The sequence below is a fragment of the Carya illinoinensis genome, chromosome 15, assembly GCF_018687715.1.
Source record: "Carya illinoinensis cultivar Pawnee chromosome 15, C.illinoinensisPawnee_v1, whole genome shotgun sequence".
NCBI classification, from domain to species: domain Eukaryota; kingdom Viridiplantae; phylum Streptophyta; class Magnoliopsida; order Fagales; family Juglandaceae; genus Carya; species Carya illinoinensis.
The window spans coordinates 29158812-29179361 of record NC_056766.1 but is presented as its reverse complement, the minus strand read 5'-3'; the positions used below and the strand labels follow the sequence as shown (position 1 = coordinate 29179361).

Here is a 20550-nt window from a genome sequence, read left to right as displayed (position 1 = left end):
GAGATGAGCATTAATTTGCTAACTAAGCATAAAATCGATTAGACATACAAGTTGACATCAAATACTAAAAAGATCTTAATTTAGTCAGAACGCCTTTAAAAGTGACAAACTTAATGGAGATCATTTCCAAGTAATCTTTTACAAGTTTCAATGCATCACCTTCAAGAGAAATCTATTTTAGACCAATATCAGCACTTAGAATAGCTTATTGCAAAGCTCGAAAAGCCTCGGGCCAGATTAGGATCAGGATATAGAGGCCTGCACATCCTCATAGATGCTATGACTCTTCCTTCCCAATCTCGAATAATTGCCCCAACACCCACTTTGTAATTCACTTTATCCACAGCTGAGTCGCAATTGACCTTGTAAACATTAAGAGGTGGAGCCATCCACTAGTGTATCTGAGGTGGAGTAGTAACTGGATTATTTGGAGTCTGAAAGTTAATGACAGCTAGATCCTCTATTTTTTGAGTGGCATGTTTCATAAGATTTTGAGGACTAGAAAAGGTTTGGTTGAAAACCAAATCATTCATTCTTCTCCATAATTTCCATGCCACCACAGACAGTTCAACTAAAGCTTCATCATTGAGCTCATCAAGCATTTGTAATAGAAAATTTGTGAAGCTTATTTGATACACATTTTGCTTCTGCAAGTTAGTGGAGACACCACACATCCCTTACAACCACACATTCCCACAAAGCATGTTCCATAGATTCTTCAAGCATATTACAAATTGGGCACCAAGGGTTTGAGACAATCTTTCTTTTGAATTGATTTAGTTTTGTAGGTAAACTGTTATGACAAGCTTTCCATAGAAATAATCTTTCAGCATTAGGAACCTTGATTCTCCAAAGCTTGTTCCAATTCTCTTTGTTCACAATAGGATGAGAATTCTAGCCCTTACTTCTCTGATGGAGCTCGATTTGCAAATGATAGGCACTTCTAACAAAAAAACTTCCATCAGAGTTACCCCTCCACACAGTCTTATCTGGGCTGTTGCAGTAGCTAATGGGAATTTGTCAAATTACCTCTACTTCTATTTCAAGAAAAATGTGATCAATCACATATGATCTTTAGGCCTTGGCTTCATGATCAATCAAAGCTGAAACTATTTCCTCTGAATCCAAGATTGCCACTGGACTTTGAACTTTAAAAGAGGCAGGAATAGAAAACCATTTGTGATGCCAAATTTTAGTATTGGCAACATTTCCTACACGCCAAACAGACCCTTCTCCAGTAAGGGTTTTGCAGCCATGATACTTCTCCAAATGAGAGATGGATTCCTTGTGAGAGTAGCATTGAGAAACTTGCCATCAGGAAGGTATTTTGTAGATAGAATTTTTGCAACAAGGGACTTAGGATATTGAAGAAGTCTCCACCCTTGTTTTGCAAGTATAACAATGTTAAATTGCTCAAGATCTCTGAAGCCTAATCCACCAATTGTTTTAGCCTTGCTCATCTTATCCCATGAACACCAATGAATCTTCTTCTCATTAGATTTCTGACCCCACCAGCATTGTTGCACTAATCAACCATTTCCAACAAAAGGGACTTAGGGATCTTGAAGACACCCATACTATAGGTAGGGATGGCTTGGATGATTGATTTGAGAAAGATTTCTTTGCCAGCCTGAGAGAGATACTTCATTTTCTAGTTACTGATCCTCCCTCTGACTTTCTCGATGATACTTCTAAAAGCTTTAGATTTAGATCTCCCAACCACCACAGGTAGTCCTAGATTTAAAGGTACTTTTAAATCATGCATCCCTTTTTTTAAAGGGAGTGCACACTTGCACACCCTAGTTTTAGGTTCTAGAGAAGATTAGCTTGTAAAATAACAAAAAGAAGAAAAAGAGAAGAGGGAGACAAAAGGGAAAACATGTTTAGTTAATTTACAAAGAAATATCATAAAAGTAAGTACATTTAGCCATAAAAGTTTTTGAGTTTTATTTTTATGAACTTAACAGTACTTGTCTAAAGGAAACATCTATTAACAAAATAGAATAAGGTCTTTGTAGAGATATTTCAAATGGGGACAATTAAGGGATTAAGCAAAGGAGGATGGTAATTAAATACACCATGCAGAGGGTTAGCATTTACTTTTCATTGTGGTATGTGATTATTTTAGGCTATTTTTAGGATGCATGCATAAGTTGATAAAATTGATTATAGCGATAGAGTAATGATGAGTTATATAATTGGTTTGAGAAATTGAAATTGAATATAAACCTTTAGTATGCATGAACTAACAAATTGACTTTTTTTTTCCCCGACAACTGGACATCAATATATCATAAAACTTACAAACCATTTTTATCAACCCAAATAACAGAAGAAATAAACTCAGGACATGCCCCTTCCCATATCCTAATATCATCAATATTCTAAGCAAACTTTGCCAATTTGTGTGCCACTTCATTGCCTAAACATCCAACATGTTGAATGTTGCAGCAAAGAAAAGCCTTCATCAGCTCTTGAATATCCTTGATCACATTTCCAAGAATAGATCTTGACTCAACACCAAAGTTGTTAATAGTGTGAGCCATAAGTAAGGAATCACTCTCAATCACCAAATTGGGAATACCCCATTGTAGACATAATTGCAGCCCTCTGAGTATAGCCAACAACTCAATTTCTAACAGATCATTCATTGAAAGCTCCTTCTTGCATGCTGCCAACAGAACATCTACCTTTTCATCTCTAAGAACTATCCCACACCTGCTCTTTGTTGGGAATTGATGCCTTGCATAATCTTTTATATTTTTATCACTTCTTAACTTTAAACTTTAGTCTAATTTTATTATTTTTATTGATTTTAGGATTCATTGTTGTCATTCAAATTTTATTTTAGATTTAAAAAGGAGGATCCAAATTTTAGAAGCCTATCGTCTAGGACTCTCTCTTTCATTTAAATGAAGATTTTATTTGAATGAAGGAGCTGCTACACTATCCTTATTAGTGTGAGCAGCACTATCCTTGTTAGTGTGAGCAGCAGCATAGACATAAATGAGGGAAAAGTTTTCAGGATCATCACGTTTCTAACAAAGCCACATTAGCACTTTTAAAAAGATAATGTTAGTACTTACATGAAAAAATATCAGAAAAATAAATGAATTCTATAATTTATTAATTATCATTTTATCAGCAAGATGGTGGAATGACCTTGAATTGGCACGGTGGTGGACAGTCAGAGCAGATCTATTATGTGCATTTGTGGAACTTAAGTACTACAAAATTAATTAAAATGTTAACTGTAATATATATACATATAATATATAGAGCAAATATAAATGTAAATAATTAAAGGATATAAAACTAGAATACCTGATAATCTGGACTTGCTAAAAGATCATAACACTTCCTCCAATCGTCTAGCTTTATCTACTGGAAAGGGGACTGCGCATCCTCTTCCAACATCTCAAACTCTCAAAATAAACTCACTAGCACACAACTCTGAACGTGCTCCTTAATCTCATTCGGAACATCTCATCATAATTGCACATAAAATGGAACATAAGCTCGAATTACGGTGCCAATATAGGAGGAAAGTGCTGCTGCACTATCATCCACTCCCCCAGTGGAGTTATCAGGAATGGTGACCTTGGTTTTCCATGCTTTCTATTTTTCTCAAGAGAGATGCCATATGTATAGCCATGACCGCGATGAGCGAATGCATCAACTAATAGATTGTAGTATAATTATAGTTATCTAGCTATTGAGAGTATTGAAATATAATTAATTATCAATGAAATTTCCTTACTTGTAGGTGTCGACTGGCTGTCTGTCTCTTGCATGTCAACTTTTTCAGGAGCGGATTCCTCAGGTGAGGAGTCTTCAATGGGTTCTGGACTTGGCGGAAGAGGCACATTTCTTCGTTGTCGTTTTGGCGGCATCCTTGAAATGATTAATATGATAAAGAAATTTTAATTAGAAGAAATTATGAAAAGTATAATATTGTATAGTCACCTATTAATATAAAATATTTAGTACTTTTATTTTTCATCTTCGGATGTATTTTCCATCCTAGTTTCAGAATCTCCCTCAATAACATCTTCGTCATCATCATCAACCTCTTCTTCATTCTCCTTATCATGTTCCTCCCTGGATTCTTATTCATCTTCTTCTTTTGACTTTTCTTCTTCTTCTTCCTCACTTATTTCAATTGAATGATCGTTTAATACAGACGGGTTGAGATGGATGGGTGGGATTTCATCTCTACACAAGGGGACTAACTCGAGTGCACTGAGGTGAACAAACAAGTTAATACCCACTCCATCTTCCTAGTAGACCTCTACAATCAGAGTGTTATCTTCATCTCCACTATTCTCTTGATCCACACTTATTCCTACTTCATCTATATTTTGAGGGACATGTTTTTGTATGACTCGCCAAGTTATCTCTCCACTATCTTCATCAGCGCCTCTCATTGGATCAATCAAGTAATAGACTTTGGTAGGTTGACAAGCCAATACAAATGGATCATCTTCGTATTGTTTAGATGCAATATTGATACTCGTAAAGTGATTATCCCGATGTAACGAAACCCGACCACCGCCTAGATTCCACCAATTACATTTACAGACATGTTACAAACCCACCCAGATATTTAAATCTGATAATATTACGTATGACACCATAATAATTAATATTATCTGTTTCATGACTCCCCTCGACCAAAACACCACATTTTTAAATCTTTCTATTATTTTCATGGCCCATAGTATGAAATCTATAACCTTGAACTGTGCATGCAGTGTATCGAAGTGCTCTGTTTGAGGAACCACGGGGCCAATGCATACAATTCAGGAGAAACTAATCTGGGATCACGAGCATGTTGTTCCAAAATCTAACAATTAAAATAGTATATACTTATTAAAAGTTACCCAACATTAAAAGTTTCAAAATCTAACATATATGTAATTTTAGTTCATACATGTTGTTCCAAAATTCTTCCTCTTGTCTTGTCCTAAGTTTGTCCATGTGCTCACTGTATATAAGTGCAAAAGAATATTATATATTTTAGGCAGAAAAGTTATAGTTAAATTTTTTTAACTAGAATTATTTGAAGCATGCAACGACATACCTGAGATAATCATCAATCTCCCAACAATTATTTAGCACGTACCACCAAATTTACCCAACTCTCCATCAATTAATTCATAACTCATTTGTGCACCCAAGGGTTGTACATTTTGGGAAAACACTAATAGCTCATGAAGAGGAGGAGCAGCAAGATCAGCATTTCGCTCTTGATGATTAAATCATGTCTCAACACCATGAAGATATAGAGAGCAAAATATCAACCATTCATCGTGTATATTGGCCTCTGCTATTGAACCCTCAGCTTTGGCTTTATTCCCAATAGTGCACTTCAGTCGACCCAAATATCTTTTAACTAGATACATCTAATGAAACTACACCGGTCCACCCAACAGTGCCACCTGAGCTAAATGTATTACTAAATGGATCATGACATTAAAAAATGATGGTGGAAAGATCTGCTTAAATTTACCTATTATAGTAGCAATGCCATCTTCCATCTTCCATAACATATCTCGATTTACTACCCGAGCACACAAGTCCTTGAAAAACATACAGAATTCAGATATGGCGACACGTACATTAGATGTCAGCTTCCCATGAATTCCCACTGGTAATAACTTCTACAAAAATACGTAACAGTTATGATTTTTCAATCCACTAATTTTCCAGTCATCAGGGCTCATGTATCTACCGATATTTGAAACATAACCATCTGGCAACTTCACACCTTGCAACCATTTGTAGAAATCTATCATCTCCTCCATCATCATCGTAAAACTTGCATGCGGCATGACCACCCTATTGCCTTTCAGCCCCAAAATATAGGTTATGTTTAATTCTCATTCTCTCAAGATCTTTCCTCATCTTGATCGTGTGCTTCGTCTTTTTGTTAATGCTTATCAATGTACCCAGTATATTATCACATATATTCTTCTCTATGTGCATTACATCCAAACGATGTTGCGACATGCAGGAAGACTAATATGGCAAGTCAAAAAAAAAAAAAAATACTATGCTTTGTTCAATTCAATTCTGCTACACCTTTTGTTTCTCTTGTTCTTTCCCCGACCTTTGCCAAAATTGTTCGCTCTAACATGTACCAATTGTTCCACTATCTCTTCCCCAGACAACTCATTTGGTGCAATTCTATCTTCTACTCTCCCATCAAACTTAGCGCATTCTCTTCTCCATGCATGATTTGCTGGTAGATAACGTTAATGACCCATGAAACATATCTTCTGAGAATATTTTAACCACTCACTAGAAGTTTCTTTATTACACGTCGGACACGCTAACTTCTCTTTAGTATTCCAACCGAAAAGATTCTCATTTGTAGGAAAGCCATTTATCGTCCACATTACCGCAACATGCATCTAAAAGGAAGTCGACGTGGATAAATCATAAGTTTTGACGCATGTTTTCCATAACTCTTTCAGCTATTCAATCAACAACTGCATGAATGCCTCAATGTCATTCCCAGATGATTTGGGGTTGGGGATAAGTAAAGTTAACAAAAAGTTAGATGCCTTCATGCAACTCCATGGTGGAAGATTGTACGGAATCAATACTATAGGCCAAGTGCTATAACTTGTACTCATATTCCCAAAAGGATTGAATCCATTGGTTGTGAGTCCTAGGCGCACCTTACGAGCCTCGTTCCCAAACTCTAAGTATTGATCATCGAAAGATTGCCATACAAGTAAGTCAACTCGGTGCCTCATATTTGCATCATCCTTAACTATTTTCTCCTCGTGCCACCTCATATCTTAAGATGTTTTCTTATGCATATATAGCCTTGTAACCTAGGTCTCAAGAGAAAATATCGCAACACCTTAACTGGGATATTTTTCTTGCCCTTCGACCTCGACTCTCCGCATGCAGGACATGTTTGTTTCTCCTCGTTCTCCTTCCATAACAAAACAAAACAAAATCATTCTTTCATGCATGTATGGACTTGTATTCAAATCCTTATCCCTTTCCCAACTATTTTGCTTCATAAAAATTCTTTGGCAATGTAGACCCATCAAGAAGCACCTCATTAAATAAATCCAATACCATATTTATTGCTTTCGTCGACATCCAATACAACGACTTAATGTAAAGCAACCATACAATAAATGACATTTTGCTGTGTTTGGTATAGCCAGCATAAAGCTCGCACTTTGCATCTTCTCACATTACAATGAAATTCTCTGAATTAGCCTCTTAGCCATTTTAGGCATTGTCGTCAAGCTCATCCATAAACATTTCACAATGTCACCCAACATCCTCCATCTCATCCCGCTCTTAATCATCATCCATGTGCCACATATAGTTCTTATGATCGAACAATACATCCACTGACTATTCATACGGCTCAGCATGCAGTACCCATCAGGGTATACCCCAGATCCATATTGTTCACAAATATATGACTTTCAACTTTATCACCCTATCGCACACAAATTTTTACACTCTCGACATGGACACTTAATGTAACCACAACTTTTAGCAGAGGCCTGAGCAAAATCAATAAAGGTTCTTACTCCAAGCGCATAGGGTTCATAATTCTTTTCAAATCTAACGCTTAAACGCATCCAACTTTTGTCCATTTCTAAAAACATCTATCTATTAGTATAACGCAAAAAAATTCACATGCATGTCATGCTCCAATTCTCACTACTTTTTAAGGTAGTTGGTCCTATCTCATTCAATATTATATTATCTATATTGCACAAATTTTGTCACTCTACTATTTTCTACATTAGTAGAAATTTCGGTAGCACCTTCCCATAGTTCTATAAGTATACATGTTCACATAGAGAGATTGTGATCCTACGAACAATATATCCAAAGAATAGTAGAGGAAAACACCAAAACTTCATACTAAACATGTTTAGTAGGAGTAACAAAAATGTGAAATACAGATAATATAATCTCAAACTGTCCACACTGGACAATTCAGGAACTAGTGGACACCTAAATGTACACTAATGCCCAAATTAGTCTAAGGTTATTTATGCAATGACATAATATCTATCAAAAACACTAGAAACAATATTTTCAAGTTGTTTGAATTACTAGTTATGTTAAATAAACAGTAGTATTATATTGTTAAACCAGAGAGAGATGGAAGAATCATGCTCACAAGTTTCCTATCACGGAGACAATAAGGGAGAATGATCTTCAAGAAATGTTAAGGTTTTAATCTAATTGCTGAACTGTCATAGTTTCTCTAGCCTTGAGAAACTTCTCAAGACCGAAGAGACTATGACAATACAACAATTAGACTATCACGCACCAACACCCAATTTAGATTCAGGAGTGAGATGATATTATATGAGATAATTTTAGATAAGTTAAATAAAATATTGTTATTATTATTTTGAGATTTGAAAAAGTTAAATTGTGATTTGAAAAAGTTGAATTATTTATTATATTTTGTGTGAAAATTTGAAAAATGTGTAATGATGAGATGAGATGAGATGGGTTGAGAAGATTTCCCAATCCAAACAAGGCTGTAACGCTTGATCATTATCCCTCATTGTCTGAGAGAAAGGGAAGAAAAGAAACTTTAGATTTTTCAACAGGCAACAAAGTACTTTATAGTGATCTTGGATTGGCTGGGGCTTTCCTATGCGAAATGCTTCATTTACTGATCTCGGATTATTATATATAATTTATAACTTTAATTGTTATTATATATCTTACTTACTTATTAATTGATACCTATGTAAAATATTTTAATTCTTAATTAATTCTTATTATTTATATTATAACTTAGTATAAGTTGATTTATTTTAATTACTTACAAAATTAATCATAAATTAGTTATAATTAGTTATTATGTCTAAAATTTTTACTAATATTTATATACTTAATGGAGTGAATTATGTATTTACTCAATAGTATATTTTTTCTACACCCTTACTGGCAGAGACCGGGAGCAATTGGAGAAGAACTCCTTCAACTAGAATCAATTGATGCATTTCTTCCACATATTGCAACTTATTATTGCAAACAATCTAGATCATGTGGCACATAAGACTACGTTCAGCCTGGCTCACACACAATTCCCGATATGTGTGGCACGTGGAGAGTCGGTCAACTTGCCATGAAGGATTTTTGAGAGGATCCGTTACGAGGTTAGTATCGTCTCGACAGACAACCTCCCATACAGAGTCATCCTAAGCCAGTTATTACTAGCCCAGAGAGTGCCACTCCAGGCGGAGGAGTGGGTGGTAGACCAGATGAGTTCCCTCGACATGAGCACACATCATCAAAGCATTGGACAAGAGAGGGGGTATTCTCGACGTCAGCTTGCCTCTGTACCAGATCTTGTTCCACCGACCCAGTTTGGGCCCGATGTTGCTCCCAAGATTGAGAGTACTGGTCAGCAGTCGATGGGTTGATGTAGTGATCTCGGAGATGAAAACGCATATGAACCGACAAATCGATAGGCAGATCGCGCATGTAAAGCAGACTGTCGCACAAATTGCCCATCATGTCGATATCCTAAATCAGAAGGTCGAGGCACTAACAGAGAAGTTTCATACATTTGTGAACAACACCTTCTGAGTGTTGTTTACAAAATTTTATTATCTTTTGTATTTTGTTTACAAAATATGTATTGTTAATATTATTTAATGTGTCTATTGTTTTGAATTTCAATTCTCAATTTTCTTTCATGTTAGCTTATCTAACATTAATATTAAACCACTGCACTTCAAATTTCATTTTTTTTTTAAATTTGTAATAATTGTTCACAAAATATGCACTAGCAAATTTAAAAACTACATAAATTTTAATTATAATCATATTTACCAAATACTCTATATAACGTTCGAACATCACTCACTAAAGTTCGAACATTGGCGCCAAAAAATATTACGTTTACACGTAAATAGCTTTAATGTTCAAATGTCTATATGACGTTTGAACATAAATTTGCCTACATTCGAACGTTAGAAGAATTTTCATATGGATTTAGTGATGGTTTATATAAATTGTTGCAAAAACTGATTTTTTGTAATGGTTTGGGGACTGTCACCAATTCCAAAGTGTCACTAAATGACATTTTTGTTGTAATGGCATGTAATGAGGAGTAGGTCGGCAGTTTGACTTGGTAAAAGGAGTTCACGAGGAGCCCTTCATTTGATTTTATGAATTGGGATGTAACAGGGGCTCTTATTTTGAATTGGAATTACTCGATGCATGATGTGGAAGGCTGGGATTTTGGGAGCTCTTTATGGAACAGATGTGAATGCAGCAGCTTTTGATTTTATCCGTTTTGATTTTATGCATTGGACCCAGCAGGTTTTGTGTTTCTGGAGAAGCTGGCAACACGTATGATGCAGAAAGGAGCTGGCGGTTTGGACTTTAGAAGATGGCATGCAACACGAGTCATTCTCTTGCCTTTTTACGGACTGAGACAAGCTAAAGGAAGACTCAAGATGCAAAGAGAGTTTCACGCATGAGGGGCATTTTCAGTTTGACTTGGCACACGAATGAGGGGCAGATTTTATTTACTCTGAGCCTCTTGGCTGGCAAATAGAAACTAATGGAAGTGAGAAATATTTTAATTTTAGCTTGGGTTCTTTGACGCACGTAAAGGAGACGACACATTTTGAATTTTTCTTTACGGTTCAAAAAAGGACGCTGCAATTTGGAGGACAACACAACTATGAGAAGATGGCCTATAAATTCTTTTTCTCATTAATTTTATCGTTGAACAACAGCTTTCTTTTCTTTTGAATATTTTCTTTGAATTGATCTAATTTTAAATTACAATTACAAAAATCTTAGTGACTTCTCTAAATAAAGTCAAGATTAGTATAATTTCGATATTTGTCAAAAGTAACTTATCAATCCGACAATACTCCTCTCACCACTTCATTATAAACCTACAATACTGTGCACTTCCAACTTTGCACCGATCAAGTTTTTGGCCCCGTTACTTGGGATTGACTTCTTTTTAATTTTTGCCAATATCGATACAAAGCAATGTTGATTTTAATTTAGAATTTTATTTTATTTTTATTTTTTATTTTTCTTCTATAGTTTTTTTTTACGTTGGATGCTCTGTGCTAGATATCTTGAAATGACTCATTTTGATTTGAAAACTGAAAGAACTCTTAGATCACGAAGGAAAAACAAAGTCCTAGCCACGTCTAATGAACAATATGATGCACAACCACGCACCTTGAAGGATTATGTACATCCAGTTGTGAATGATAACTACTCGGGTATAAGATGCCAGACCATTAATGCCAACAATTTTGAACTCAAACCAACCTTAATCAACATGGTGCAATGAGCCCAATTTAGTGAATTGCCACTTGATGATCCCAATATTCATTGGGCGATATTTTTGGAGATTTGTTACACTATAAAGATTAATGGTGTTACTAAAGACACCATTAGACTGAGATTGTTTCATTTTTCTTTGAGAGACAAGTCAAGAGGTTGGCTACAATCTCTTAGGGCTGAAAACCGACCGGCCGATTTCGGTTTTCTACCTAACCCAAAACCTATCGACATTTCAAAAAAATTGAGTTAAACCGGCCGAAATCGACCGTGCATGGGGGAGAAAACCGGCCGGTTCCAGTCGGTTTCGGTTTGGTAATTCGGTTTGGGCCATAGGTTTTGGGCCCTGTTTTGGGCCTTTTATCCAATACATGTTTGGGCTTATATATATATATATATATTTTCTTGAATTCATCATCCAAGATTTGTAAATTTATCATTCATCATATTAAAAATAAATAAAAATAATAAATAACTAAAGCATTCATCATATTAACTAACTAATTACTATATTACTTACTACATAATTAAAAATAAATAAAATAACTTTACTAGATATTTAGTATTACATATTACAAATTTGGAAAACAAGCCAAATTGTCTCAAGCATAGCAAAAATGCAAGTAAAAAAATAATATAAATAAATGAAAACAAATTGTCTTAAAGACTTAAACATAGCAACAATGCAAAGAATATCGATCTTCATGTTTGCTCATTATTGCTTCAAGCCTTCAATCTTCAATCTTCAATACTTGTCACATTCGATTGTGTGGTCAACTCTATAAAAAGAAATAAGAATAAAATATCAAATGTTAGTGAATTCATATTATGAAAAATATGTAAAATTAAATTACAATGAAAATAAAGAAAACATTACCCGATTTTACTACAAAGCTCTCCACATTATCCATAGCCTCTCAAATATCAATGAGTGTTGACGGATGCCTTAACCAATTTTGAGTGCAAATAAGTGCCTCAACAGCTCTCGGAGCCAACGAACTCCAAAAAGGATCAAATACACAACCTCCCATACTAAATGCTGACTCGGATGCAACCGTGGAAACAGGCATAGCCAATAAGTCTCGCACAATCCTCGCAAGTATAGGATAGTTAGCCTCATTTATTTTTCACCAAGTTAACAAGTCAATGATTCACTGATTGCCTCACAACTATCTGATAAATATCGATCCACTTCAGTTTTGGTAATACTAGATCCCATGGCGGAAGATGCCCTATACCACTTCTTGAACCATTTGGTCTCACGTTTGCCATCACCTTCATTCATGGATCTAGATGTTGGAGGGGGTTGAGAAACTGGGGTACTCGTGGTGGAAACGAATGTAGCATTATACTCTGCATACAAATCTGTTAATACCTGTCTCACATTCGAAACCAACTCCTCAGCACAAAACTCATCATGAATTTTCTTCAAATAGAAAGTAAGAAGTCCTAACTTGCTTCGTGGATCAAGCACAACAACAATTAACATGAACAAGTTTATTCTATCTAATGACCCACAATACTTATCGTATTTGGTTTTCATGTTTACGGCCATATTCCTCAAACAAGTATTAGTACTTTCGCTCAGTATAATCAATTCAGTTTGGAGATCACAAATCTCTAAAAAACTAGTGTTGGCTGTCACATATAAAGATTTAGAAAATCTAATAGTGGCTTCATAAAACATCTCCAAAAACTGGACAAACACCCGCACTGTCTCCCACTCTGTAGCTTTAGGAGGTCCCATGTGCCCATCATCAAAGTAATACCTGAAAGCCTTCTCAAACTTCTCAACCACCTCCAATATCAAATAGGCTGAGTTCCATCGTGTCTGTACATCAAGACACAACATTTTTTTACAATCAATTTTTTCTTTTTCTGCACATTTCTTAAACTTGTCTAATCTTGCGGGGGATGAACGCACATATATAATTGCATTTCTAACCATTGTAATGGCATCAATGCACTCCTTCAAACCCTCACTCACAATAAGATTCAATATATAAGCACAACATTTCATGTGCATATACTTACCCCCCAACAAATTCCCTGTCAAAAACTATTTCAAATAGGAAATTGCAGTATCATTCGCACTTGCATTATCAACAGTTACAGTAAATATTCTATCAATGCCCCAATTAAGCAAGCACGACTCAACATATCTTCCAATGGTATCCCCTCGATGATTAGGGATTAAACAAAAATTAATTATTTTTTTTCTGCAATTTCCAATTCTTATCAATGAAATGTGCAGTTAGACACATATAATTCAAATTCTGTATTGATGTCCATGTATCTGTTGTTAGGAAATCATCATGCCACCATCTTTAAACACTTTTTTAAGTTTCCCTTTTTTACTTCATACAACTTCATATAATCTCTTGCAACTGTGACACGACATGGAACTTTAAATCGAGGTTCAAGAGACCAAGAAAATTTTCTAAATCCCTGTCCTTCAACAACCCTAAATGGCATCTCATTAATAATTACCATTTCTGCAATAGCCAACCCGCAATCTCTTCACTAAATTTGTGTGTTACAAGAGTCCTTAATGTACTACCTTCACTCTCTCCAACTCCCTCCTCAGGTGATGCCTCACCTGTCAACAATGTTTTTTGATACCTATCTAAAGGTCCACGTTTATGAGGATTTTTACGACATGAAAGCAAATGATTTTGCATCGTTCAAGTTCTGTTCCTCTTTGAGTGGCAAGCATACATCTTGCCACAATAATTTTAGCCTTTGGATTATCTATAGGACAACCATCCACCTTTGTAAAATGATCTCATACAATCGACTTGTCTGTCCCTTTCCGTTTCTTAGGTAATGGACAAGTACTACTAGTAGGGAGTTTTGATATTTGGGTTTCTCTCACATCTTCTTCCAAATTAATTGTTGGTTGAGGTTCATTTGTATCAACATCAATCAGAGACGAAGAAGAATCCATCTAAATTATAAAAAAAAATATAAATGTTATATGTGTATAATTTTTAAGATCCCATACAACATCACAAGTTTGAAACATGGAAAACATAAAGCAAAATATCCCAGCAGCTAGTTTGCAACATGCAAACATCACAAGTCTAAGACTCTAATCTAAGTTATTCACTCATCTTCTCTCAATTTATATAAACAAAATATATAACAGATTATATATACAATCTATTATATATGTTAATATATACTAATCTAAGTACATATATACAATTTGTTAATATATACAGATATAACAGATTATATCTCTAGCTGTATATATATAACATGTTAATATATAATCTTTATAATTTATATAACAGGTTAATATATTAGTAGCTGTATATATATAACATGTTAATATATAATCGTTATAAATTATCAATATTGAAACGGGAACAACTAGGCATAACATAGTGATCACAACTAGTCAAAATGCTGAAGCATGTGTAATATTGTTTAAATTCTCAAAATATTCACATTTTCTTGTTATACTTGTGTTGATTTGCCTTTTTGAGAAAGTGCAGCGCTATCAACATCAAATCTGTTAGTTCATCATCATTAGAACCAGATCCCATTAGATCAGTAAGTCACATTGTTGCATCGATTACCCATCATATGCCATGCAAGCAAACTTACAATTTATATAACAGGTTAATATATAATCTTTATAATTTATATATATAACATAATCAAGTTAATCAACAGATTATATATATATAACAGATTATAATTTACTTACAGAGGCCAGAGGAAAATGGGGATCACCGGTTCAACTTTGTGAAGCTGTTGAATGGAGAGAGTCACGGAGTGAGAGACTCAGAGAGAGAGAGAAAATGGGGGGGGGGCAGAAGAGAGAAGGGAAAAAGGGGGGGGGAGTGGGAACGGGAAGGGTAATAACCCTAACTCGTTCCCAACCAAACGACGCCATTTCATATGAAACAACGTCGTTTTGTATAAGGTATATATAAAAGTATATATATATATATATAAGGTCAGTCAGTTTACCAGTTTTTTGTGGGATTGAACCGGGACCGAGCCGACCGAAGTCGGTTTATATTAAATTCTACCATCGGCCGATCTGTTCTTCGCCGGTTCTGACATCCAGTGGTCGGTTGCCATCGGTTTGCCGGTTCCGTGTACACCCCTACAATCTCTACAACCGGGAAGTATCACTAGCTGGTGCGACATGGCTGAAAAGTTTCTTACTAACTTCTTCCCACCTGCAAAAACAGCTCAACTCAGAAGTGACATTAGTCAATTCAAGCAAAATGATTTTGAATCACTCTATGAAGCATGAGAAAGGTATAAAGATTTTATTTGATGCTGCCCTCAACATGGATTGCTAGACTGGTTGCAAGTTCAGATGTTCTACAATAGGTTAAATGGGCAAACTTGGACCATAGTTGATACTACTTCTGGTGGAACTTTGATGTCAAAGATAGCCAAAGGTGCTACCTATCTTTTGGAAGAAATAGCCTAAAACAACTATCAATGGCCAACTGAAAGAACTATGGCTAAGAAAGTTGCTAGGATTCCTGAATTGGAGCTGGTAGCAACCCTTTCAACTCAAGTTGCTTCTCTATCTCATCAAATTTCAGCTTTAACAACCAAAAGGATACCACAAAGTGCAGAATATGTTGCAGATACAAGTATGACAATTCCAAGTAATAAAGTCAAAAACAAGTTCAATACATCAACAATTGGAACTACAACGATCGTGGTAATCCTATGCCAAATTACTACTATCCAAGACTTCGAAATCATAAGAATTTGTCTTATGGAAACACAAAGAATGTGCTACAACATCTTCCAGGATTTGATAGTCAACCAAGTAAGAAGAAAATGTCAATTGAGGATGTGAAGGTTTCCTTTTTTTGAGGAGAAAAATGCAAGGTTTAAAAAGATTGATTCACGGTTGGATAATATTGAGACTCATTATAGCAACATGGGAGCCGCTATAAAGAATCTTTAAGTGCAAATTGGGCAACTAGCCACAACCATTAATGCCCAACAAAGAGGAACTTTTCCTAACAACTTAGAAGTGAATCTAAAAGAACAATGCAGAGCCATCACACTTAGGAGTGGAAGAGAAATTGAGAGGTCATCATCAAAGGAAACCAAGTCTACCCTTATAGCTCCAAACAATAGCCAAAGCAAGAATAAAGTGGAAGAAGAGGAGATTATTGATTATACACTAAGAGAGACTGACATGCCTCCAGTAATTTCATTTCTTGACAATCCTCTTATTCTCCCTACTCCACTCCCTTATCCTCAACGTTTTCAAAAATAAAAATTAGATAAGCAATTTTCTATGTTTTTGGATATTTTAAAGAAAATTCACATAAATATTCCTTTTACAGAAGCTTTGGAACAAATGCCAAATTAAGCAAAATTCCTAAAGGACATTATTTTCAAGAAGAGAAGGTTGGAAGAGTTTGAAACAGTAAAATTTTCTGAAGAATGTAGTGTCATTCTTCAAAAGAAATTTCCTCAAAAATTAAAAGATTCAGGGAGTTTCATTTTACCTTGCATTATTGGAAATTTATTTTTTGATAAAGTTTTACGTGATATTGGTACTAGCATTAATTTTATGTCGCTTTCTGTTTGCAGGAAACTAGGACTTGGAAAGATGAAACAAACAACCATTCTTTGCAACTATTAGACCGATCCATCAAGTATCCATGTGGAATCATAGAAGATGTATTGGTAAATGTGAATAAATTTATTTTTCTTGCTAATTTTATGGTGTTAGATATGGAGGAAGATGAAAAAGTCCATTGATTCTTGGCCGGCCATTCTTGGCTACCGGAAGGGTTTTCATTGATGTTCAAAATGGTGAATTAACATTGAGAGTGAATAAGGAAGAGGTTATGTTCAACATATACCAATCTACCAATTCATGAGATTTCCAAAAGAGCCAAGCACTTGTTTTAGGGTAGATGTCATTAATCAATATGTAGAAAAGACCTTTCAAGAAGATACACCAACCAATCACCTAGAAATGGCAGCATGGGAAAAGCGATTTTCAATTGAATAAGATGGATGAGCTTCAGAATGATGCTTACAAAAATGAAAAGATTTACAAAGAACAGACAAAGAAACGGTATGACAAACAGATTCTTAGGTGTGAGTTTGCACTAGGATAGCAAGTTTTACTCTTCACTTCACAACTCAAACTCTTCCCAAGCAAGTTAAGATCAAGATGGAAAGGTTCTTATACAATTGACAAAGTTTTCTCTTTTGGAGCAACAGATTTGAAGGACAAGGTATGGAGTATATTTAGAGTTAACGATCAGAGATTGAAGCACTATTATGGAGAACAAGTGGAGAGGAACTGTGCACTTATTCCTCTTGGAGATCCCAATTGATGAAGATTGAAAAGTCTGGCTGTAGACTTTAAAACAAGCGCTTATGAGAGGCAGTCCATAGAATTTTCTTTTATTATTTTACTTTTATTTTGAATAATTTGGATTTTACTTTTATTTAATATGAATAAAGAGCTAAAAATTACAAACTACGGCAGATTCACCATGAAACTAGGGAAGTTCCTTTCATTTCTTCAATCTTTCTCATTTTTGAATTACAATGAGGACATTGTTTAATTTAAGTTTGGGGGTATAAACTCCTATAATTATTTGGTCTATTTGATTGTTTGTTTTATTTTATTTTACTTGTTATTCTATAAGTTTTGAGTTGTTGGATTCTCTTACCAAATATTTATTTGAGTATGATTGAATTCTCTATGACTATGAAATTTATGATTGAGGATAGAATTGAAAAAAATTTTCAAAAATTTCTTTTATGTCAAGCTGAGTTTTGTTGGTACTTTGATTTAAATCTTTGTCATTGAACATAATTGAGCACAGAGTCATTTTTTTTTTTAATTTCATTTTGCTTATGAAAAGAATGAGTGGAATTAACTAGGTCAGTGGAGGTTCAATCTTGCTTTGCTCTAAAATCCATTGATGGATCCTTTAGGCCAAATCCTAGTTAATACCAAATATTAGAGAAATCTAGGCATTTTTTTTCATAACCAAAAAGTTTTCCCACCCGTTCTAGTTATCAAGCCATCGTTGCATGGTGTATTTCCATAGTCAACCCCCTTAAGCCTTATTTTACATAAGCCTTTATTTATTCTTTTAAATACATTAACCATTCCCATTATAAGCTTAAAAAACTATGAATTTACCTTTTATAGTTTGAGAAAATACTTTGGCAAAAATCTACATTTAAAGAGAAAGCTAGTTCAAAGGAAATTATCCACATTATGTTTGCTTTGTTTGATCAAAGTGTATGAAAACAAAAAGTGAAAAGCTAAAAAAGGGAGGGGGGCTGAAGTGGTTGAAAATCTGAAAAGGCTTTGTGAACCGAGGTGTCTAAATGAAAAAGGAGGGAGGCTAAAACAAAAGAAAAAAAATTAAAATTAAAATAAAGAAATCTTTTGCCCAAAGGTGATTTATCCATCATGGGAGGAAGCATAAAATAGAGAAAACTCCACAAGTGGAGTGCGGAATACTTCAGATTTTGCTAAAGGTGTAGTTGGTGCTACATCGTTGATTACATCAACAATAATGTCACCAGTATGAGCATATAGTCAACAAAGAGTTATGGTTTGAATCCTGTGGATATCTCTTTTATTGTTCTCTCCACCAAGAACTATGCCCACACTTGCTTTTTGTTGGGAATAAAAGATAGCACCATCAACATTTAACTTCAAAGATCCATGAGGAGGAGCAGACCAAACCCCTTTGCTTTTCTTTTCAACACATTTTATCTATTTAAGATCAATTCTTAAGATCAGTTCAACATGTTGAACTATTGCAATAGGATTAATATCACAATTCTCATACATTTTTTGGTTTCTTCTATACCAGCACCCCCATGCAATAAGGAAAAACTTCTCCAGATCCTCACTGCTCACTTTAGCTTGAACTTTTCTAGCCAACTCAACAAAATCCACCCTCTTGTCTAAAATTGCAAAGCAAAACCATGAGCTTCCCAACACTGTCTCAAACTAGAACACTCATACAAAGCATGTAACACATCTTCTGCATCTTCTTCACAAAAAATGCCCTTGTCTTCCATCAACACCTGTCTTCTCTTCAAATTAGACTTTGTTAGCAAACCAATTTTACAGATACTTGACCTTATTAGGTAAATGTAGCTTCCATAATCCTTTCCATAGCTTCTTCTGTTCTTTTACATTAGAGGCTTCACCAATAGTGCTTTCTATCTACATAGATTTAAAGAGCTTGTATGCACTTCTAACACTAAACTCACCATTCTTTTCAGGCTCCCAAATTAATTTATCTATGCATTCAGTTGAGCTTAATAAAATTTTGAAGACTTCTATGGCTGCTTGAGATGGGAGCATCTGATTCACTTTCTCTACATCCCACCAATGTGTATCTTTATCAATAAGGTATTCAACAGTTTGATTAACATCTAGAACCACCTCACTAACATTTTGTTGCAACTGTCTAAAATTAAGAGTCCAATAGTCAATCCAAAGTTTAATATTTGAACCATTACCCACCCTCCATTGATAACCAAATTTCAGACTACTCTTTGCTTTCCAAATACTTCTCCATACATAAGAAGGTGAATAGCCCAACTTTGCTCCTAGAAAATTAATTTTAGGAAAATATTTTGCTTTATAGATGTTGTGCATGAGAGTGGATATTAATTTATGGTTTGCTAAAAATGATGAGCTCATTGATACGAAAATTTTAGTGAAATGCTTTAACGTCCATAAAGAGATTCCACAATATCAGTAAATCTACAAACTAACATGATTTAATGTGACATATTAGATTCTAAATGCGCTTATTTTATTGTAAAATAGATCTAACGTATTATATGAAGTCATGTCAATTTGTATGTTTATTTCTTGTGAGATTTCTATGTGGTTGTAGAACGATTTTTGTGTGCAGTCCCACGCTATATATAATAGGTGAAATGAAAAGTTGGCATTTGATTTCTAGTCCCACATGACAAGAAGCTCAAAAGAAGTTTCCGAAATGTCTCTCGTCTTTCTTTTACTAATGCCTAATTTTCCTTTTCTTATATTGAAGACACAACGCACGCAGCATTGGCCTGATTAATACACTATCTAGGTAGTCGATGTCCTTTAGCTACTGGCAGAAAAGGGATTGTAATTTTGTGTGATTTGATAAACTTTTTTCCTTGCATTATTATTATTATTATTATTATTATTATTATTATTATTATTATTATTATTATTAT

At 34.8% G+C, this 20550-nt stretch overlaps 1 non-coding gene across 1 annotated transcript; it reads right to left on the bottom strand.

Annotated features, from left to right (window-relative positions):
- Window positions 1–15538: 15538 nt before the first annotated feature.
- LOC122297944 lies at window positions 15539–15645 on the bottom strand. The gene has a single exon (XR_006239006.1). It is a non-coding gene; the product is annotated as a small nucleolar RNA R71 (small nucleolar RNA).
- Between the last annotated feature and the right edge of the window lie 4905 nt (window positions 15646–20550).